Below are 6,883 nucleotides of genomic sequence, written 5' to 3' on the forward strand. Positions count from 1 at the left end.
TTGAATTGAACTGAAGATCTCGGAGAGCTGCTGCCACGTAAGTTTCCGTAGTGTAGTGGTTATCACGTTCGCCTAACACGCGAAAGGTCCCCGGTTCGAAACCGGGCGGAAACATTTTTTTTGGGGAGGATGTGAAAAACAATTTTAATTCAATGATACGTCGTGTTTTTTGCCTTTACATACAAATTCAATTAGAGACATTTCAAATAAAATCCAATAAAACAGCGAGAAAAATCACAAAGTCGAGTCCACCTACAATTTTGTAGACTTTCGTAATTTAAAAAAATCATGAAGTGGCGTGCGGGGGCCAAAGATCATAAATTATGAATGCAGTTTTTTTTTACAAAACATAAAAAGGTACTTAAAGTGGGGGATTGGTGAGCATAGAAATCTCACTCCCATTATTCACTGAAAAGTGCGTTCAGTCCTGGATCATTCTCAATATTATTGCGAGACTACGGCTGACGTAATGTTTTAGACAAAATTATGACATTCAGCAAATGCTGAAAGCCCTCAATTTAAGTCATTGATGAACTGAAACGAAGAAAAGGATGTAAACGCGATTTGAATATGACTAAGATACTTAACAAAGTGACTGTCAGCAAGAGTTTGGCCATCACAGTTTCCGTAGTGTAGTGGTTATCACGTTCGCCTCACACGCGAAAGGTCCCCGGTTCGAAACCGGGCGGAAACATTTTATCATTTATTCTATTTCATCACAATAGTGTTATTTTACAATTAAGGTTCTTTATTTTTTTTTCCCCCGAATGTTTCCCAAGTACACTGACCAACTGATGTGAAGGCATTTAAGGCATTGCACGTCAGTCATAATCACTCTCCGAAGCCGGGAGGAAAGAGTCAATCTGATTGACAATTCAGCTGCCATAGAACCCCATTGCTGCTGGTGAGCCGCTCCTGCCATTCTGATTGGCTGCTAGAAGCCATGTGACACAGCAGTTTGCTACAGTGTTCTGGGCTGAGGGTGGCGGAGAAGCGGCAGGATGATTCACTGTTGCAATTTATTTCTTCCAAGCTCCAGTCCTTTTCCCACCCTGCCCTCTATCAGCAATTTACAGCTCCTTTGTTTTAAACTCCAGTTCCTCCTTGCCCTAAACTCTAATCTCCTCGCACCACAAATTCCAACTCCACGTAACAGCACCGTCTCACTAAACTCCATTATCAGCACCAAACCAAAGTCACGAATCGAATCGGTGCCACGCCTCAGCATTTCCAAGTATTTATTAAGTTTTAAAAATAAAATGCAAAAAACCATAAATCCGAAATTGATTTTAAAATAGTTGGTGACTGTTAGGTAAGTGCATCCAGCCTTCATATGATGCTACCCTCAAAATTCCACCCAAATATCTTTAATAACAATGTATCGAGTCTATATTGGAAGGATAGCAACTTTTTGGTACACAGTATTTTACAGCATTAGGACAAATGCCCTCAACCCGTGTTATAGTAACAATGAATTGCCGCATCTTTCAGGTTTTTCATACGATAGGTGGCGCAGCAACAATACACCTCAGCCTTTGTAATCTTTTGTGACAATTTACAAATTCAAGTTAATTACAAAAATAGTGCATGGCACTATACAAAGTACAACACTGCCCCACGTTACAATGTCACAGAAGAACATGATCTTGATCAGAAAATTACATTTCATTGGCACCCAAGCTTTTACACAAAAGTTGCTGCCTGCAGCACTGGACTTCAACGTCTCAACGCCTTCATGGCGTTGTGAACATGGATACCACTGAGATCGTATGCTGCTTAAATTGATATGTTTCAGAGTGGTAAGGATTCGGGAAAAAAAACTTCCACCCAAGAATATATAATAAAAGCAACGTTGCAGGGAACAGATCGCCTACCGACCCACTCTTGCTATAGTTCTGTGTAATTTTATATTTATCCATATCACCTCATAGGAAAATATCAATAAATTATTCCTTCCTCTTCACCAAATGCAAGGTACCTCTTGGCAACATCAGCAGCAAGTATGAGCTCAGCTTCCACTTGTATGCTTAAGAGACAACTTTACTTCCAAAATGGTTGATATGCTGCCCCTCTTCAATAACAAGACCTGGATACAAAGAGGGTCAATTTTCTCACTATAACCCCATTAGCCAGAATCGCCCCCATTAACCCTGAGAACAGTAAATGTCCTCTTTAAACTTACCGAGAGGTAGCCGGTGTTTCTCAATGCTGTTATCATCTCTTTCCAATTTAAGGGTTTGCATATCTGGCTCCCCGGATTTATCTGTTTCAAAGTTTTATTAATGTATATCACCTCTCATTCTCCTTCCAAAAATGTATAACCTCAAATTTCTGTGCATTTAGTTTCATCCAAAATCTCTTTTCCGAACCTGTCTCTGTCCATTTAATACCACTTACAGTACTCTTCACCATTTCATTAGGTTCGTGTCAACTACAAAATTGATTTTTTTACTCTATATTTGAATTCAAACAATTTTTACATATATATATATATATATATATATATGAAGGAATTGTCCAAATGCTAACTTCCTATGTAATATCTTATAAAGCACCCTTTGAAAATTCATACATTCAACAGTGTAATTGGAGAGTTTATAATGCAGGACTGGGTTTCAAACGTTCTCTGTTCTTAAATCTAATTCTTTTCCCAGTCAGCTATTTTGATATTGTAAATACCAATTTAATCCAAAGGATATCGCAACAAAAATGTTTTTATTTGAAATACATTGTTCTCACTCATGTACCTGCTTGTAAATTGATTTTATAATTATTTCAGAATCTTACAGAGTTCATTTTTACATTTTAATTTCATTAAGGTAAAATTCTAAAATAGTTATACATATAAACATATACCCTTAAGAAATAGCATTCACATTTTAAAAATTATCTAGTAATGTAGATTTAAATAAAAATATATAGTGTATTAAGACAGTTCCATTGTCAACAACTAGTATTGATATAATGCCTTTAACATTTAAAAAAATCCCAAGGCCGTTCACACAATTGCAATCATACTTATGGATGTGAGTTTCAGCAGCAGGTTTGGCAAGGGTGGATACAGGGTAAGTTATAGAAGTGGATGTAACCAGTTTCCATGATGATAAAGATAAAGGGTTGGAAGCTCAGGTCAAGGTCAAATAGAATGCCAAAATTGTGAACAGTCTGGTTCAACTCTGTGGCTGGGGGAAAAAATTTAATTTTTTAAAAATTCATTCACAAAATTATGCGTTTCTGGCAAGGTCAGCATTTATTGTCTATCCCTAATTGCCCTTGAAAAATTGGTGATTAACCACCTTCTTGAATTGCTGCAGTCTGTGTGGTGTTTGTACTCCCACAGTTCTAAGGTAGGGAGAATTTTGACCCAGTGACAATATATTTCCAAGTCTTGATGGTGTGTGACTTAGAGAAGGAACTTGCAGGTGATGTGTTCCCTATTTCCCTTGTCCTTCTAAGTGGTGGAGGTCACGGGTTTGGGAGGTGCTACTGAAGAAGCCTTGGTGAGTTGCTGCAATGCATCTTGTAGCTGGTACACATTGCTGCCACTGTGCGCCCGTGGTGAAGGGAGTGAATGTTTAAGGTAGTGGATGGTTGCTGTTCAAGCAGGCTTTCTCCTGGATAGTGTCAAGCTTCATCAGTATTGTTTAGGCTGCACTCATCCAGGCAAATGGAGAGTATTCGATCACACTCCCAACTTTTGCCTTGTAGATGGTGGAAAGGATTTGGGAATCAAGTGGTGAACCCCTCACTGCAAACTGCCCAGAATCTGACTTGTCTTTGTACCTACACTATTTATATGGCTGGTTAAGTTTCTGGTCAATGGTAACCCCCAGGATGTTAATGATGAGGAATTTGATAATGGTAATGTTGTTGAATGTTAAAGGGAGATGGTTATATTCTCTCTTGTTGGAAATGGTCATTGCCTGGCACTTGTATGGCTCAAATGTTACTTGTCACTTATCAGCCCAAGGCTGAATGTTTTCCTGGTCTTGCTGAATGCGGACATGGACTACTTCAGTATGAGGAGTTATGAATGGAACTGAATACTGCAATCATCAGCAAAACATTCCACTCTGGCCCTATGATGGAGGGAAGGTCACTGATGAAGCAGCTGGAGGCGGTTGGGCTTAGGAAACCGGCCTGAGGAACTCCTGCAGCGATATCCTGAGATGATTGGCCTCCAACAATCACAACCGTCTACTTTTGTGCTGCACATAACTCCCAGCCAATGGAGAGTTTCCCTGATTCCCACTGACTTCAATTTTACTAGAGCTCCTTGAGTTAAATTCTGCTTTGATGTCAAGGGCAGTCAATCTCACCTCACTCTGGAATTCAACTTTTTTGTTCATGTTTGGTTCAAAACTGTAATGAGCTATGGAGCAGAGTGGCCCTGGCAGAATATAAACCGAGTATTGGTGAACAGATTGTTGCTCAGTAAGTGCTGCTTGATAGCACCATTGACAACGCTTTCCATCATTTTGCTGATGATTGAAAGTAAACTGATGGTGTGCTAACTGACCAAATTGGATCTCTCCTGCATTCTGTGGACAGGACATCACTGGGCAATTTTCCACTTTGTCAGATGGATACCAGTGTTGTAGATGACTGGAACATCTTGGTTATGGGCACGGCTAGTTCTGGAGGGCAAGATTTCAGCACTACAGCTGGAATATGGCCAAGGCCCAAAGCCTTTGCCATATCCTGTACCTTCAGCTGTTTCTTGATATCACCTGGAAGGAATTGAATTGGCTAAATACTGGCTTCTGTAATGGTGGGGACCTCAGGAGGAGGTTGAGATGGATCATCCACTCATAATTTCTGGCTAAAGATGCTTGCAAATGCTACAGCCTTGTCCTTTGCACTCATGCTAGGCTGCTGCATCACTGGGAATCAGGATGTTCAATAACCTCCTCCTCCCATTTGTTGTCTAATTACCCACCACCATTTATGAACCTGTGGCACCTCAGGTTGATGAGGGCAAGGCCATTGATGTGGTGTATATGGACTTCCAAAAGGTGTTCGATACAGTGCCGCACAACAGACTTGAGGAAAGTTATAGGTCATGGAACAAAAGGGACAGTAGCAACGTGGATACAAAATTGGCTGAGGGATAGGAAACAGAGTTATGGTGAATGGGTATTTTTTGGGCTGGAAGAAGGTTTGTAGTGGAGTTCCCCAGGGGTCGGTATTGGGACCTTTGCTTTTCCTGATATATATAAATGATCTAGATCTTGGTGTGTGGTGGACAATTTCAAAGTTTGCAGACAACACAAAACTTGGGAGAATTGTAAACTGTGAGGAGAACAGTGTAGAACTTCAAAAGGACATTGACACATTGGTGGAATGGGCAGATAGGTGGCAGATGAAGTTCAATGTGGAGGAGTGTGAGGTGATACACTTTGGTGCAAAGAACATGGACAGTATAAAATAAATGATACTATTCTAAAGGATGTGCAGGAGCAGAGAGACCTGAGTGTATATGTACATAAGTCATTAAAGGTGACAGGACAGGTAGAGAGAGCCGTTTCTAAAGCATACAGTATTCTAGGCCTCATTAATAGGGGCATTTTTATGAACTTATATAAGACACTGGTTAGACCTCAGCTGGAGTATTGTGCACAGTTCTGGGCACCACACAGTAGTAAGGATATGAACGCATTGGAGAAAGTGCAGAAGAGGTTTACGAGAATGGTTCCAGGGATAAGACACTTTAGTTATGAGGAAATATGGGAGAAGTTGGGACTGTTTTCCTTGGAGAGGAGAAAGCTGAGAGGAGACTTGATAGAAGTTTTCAAATAATGAGGGACCTGGCAGAGTAGATAAAAAGGAACTGTTCCCACTCGTAAACAAATCAAGAACCAGTGGGCACAGTTTTAAAGTATTTTGCAAAAGGAGCAAATGCAAGGTGAGAAAAAACTTTTTCACACAGCAAGTAGTTAGGGTTTAGAATGCACTGCCAGGAAGTGTGGTGGAGGTATGTTCAGTTGAGGCATTCAATCGGGCATTGGATGATTATCTAAATAGAAACAATGTGCAGGGTTATGGGGAAAAGGCAGGAGATTGGTACTGAGTTAAAATGCTCAGCGGGCCGGTACAGGCACGATGGGCCGAATGGCCTCCTTCTACACCGTAACAATTCTGTGATCCTGTGAAAAGATAAAGAAAAACGCAAGATTGTATATGAAGAAACAGGCCAGTGCAATTGTGTTTTACATGGAGAGGCATTGCATAAAAAAGGTGTTGATGGATCTATGCGAGGTACGCCGCAGTTAGGTTACTGGGTGTAGTTTGGATACCCCATAATAGACAGGATATTGGAATTATAACAAAGATGTAATGCATGCTCACTCAGATTATACCAGCTCTGTGAGGACATAATTCTGAAGAAAAACTTTAAAAAGTACTGATGTATTATTAGTTGGAGCAAAGATGATTAAGGGGGAAATCTAACAAGTGTTCAAAAAGTTGAAAAAGCAAATAATTAAAAAATTATTTTCACTGGTTGATGAATTGGCAACAAGCAAGCATTAATCTTTGCGTTAGTACTAAAAGTATAAAGAGGGATCCAAGAAAAAATTTATTTCAAGCAAGGGATCATTAGAATATGGAATGAATTATAACAAGTTGATATATAAGCTGTGTTAATCACACGTTTGAGAGAATTAGGTAAACACTTGAAAAATCATCTTAAATAAATATACTATGGCATCATTTTGAAAAGTGTAGATGAGCAGAGGGACCTTTGTGCCCATATGCATAAATTCTTAAAGGTGCCAGGGCAAGAATGATAAAGGTTGTTAACAAAACATACACATTACTTGTGTTCATGAATAGAACATAAAAACAAAGGGGTCATACTGGAACTTTGTAAATTTCTGATTAG

The 6,883-nt window shown here is 39.7% G+C and overlaps 2 non-coding genes across 2 annotated transcripts; both read left to right on the plus strand.

Moving 5' to 3' along the window:
* Positions 1-41: 41 nt before the first annotated feature.
* trnav-aac (transfer RNA valine (anticodon AAC)) lies at positions 42-114 on the plus strand. The gene has a single exon. It is a non-coding gene; the product is annotated as a tRNA-Val (tRNA).
* A 507-nt stretch (positions 115-621) lies between these two features.
* trnav-cac (transfer RNA valine (anticodon CAC)) lies at positions 622-694 on the plus strand. The gene has a single exon. It is a non-coding gene; the product is annotated as a tRNA-Val (tRNA).
* Positions 695-6,883: the final 6,189 nt, after the last annotated feature.

Source organism: Cetorhinus maximus, chromosome 10, assembly GCF_964194155.1.
Source record: "Cetorhinus maximus chromosome 10, sCetMax3.hap1.1, whole genome shotgun sequence".
NCBI classification, from domain to species: domain Eukaryota; kingdom Metazoa; phylum Chordata; class Chondrichthyes; order Lamniformes; family Cetorhinidae; genus Cetorhinus; species Cetorhinus maximus.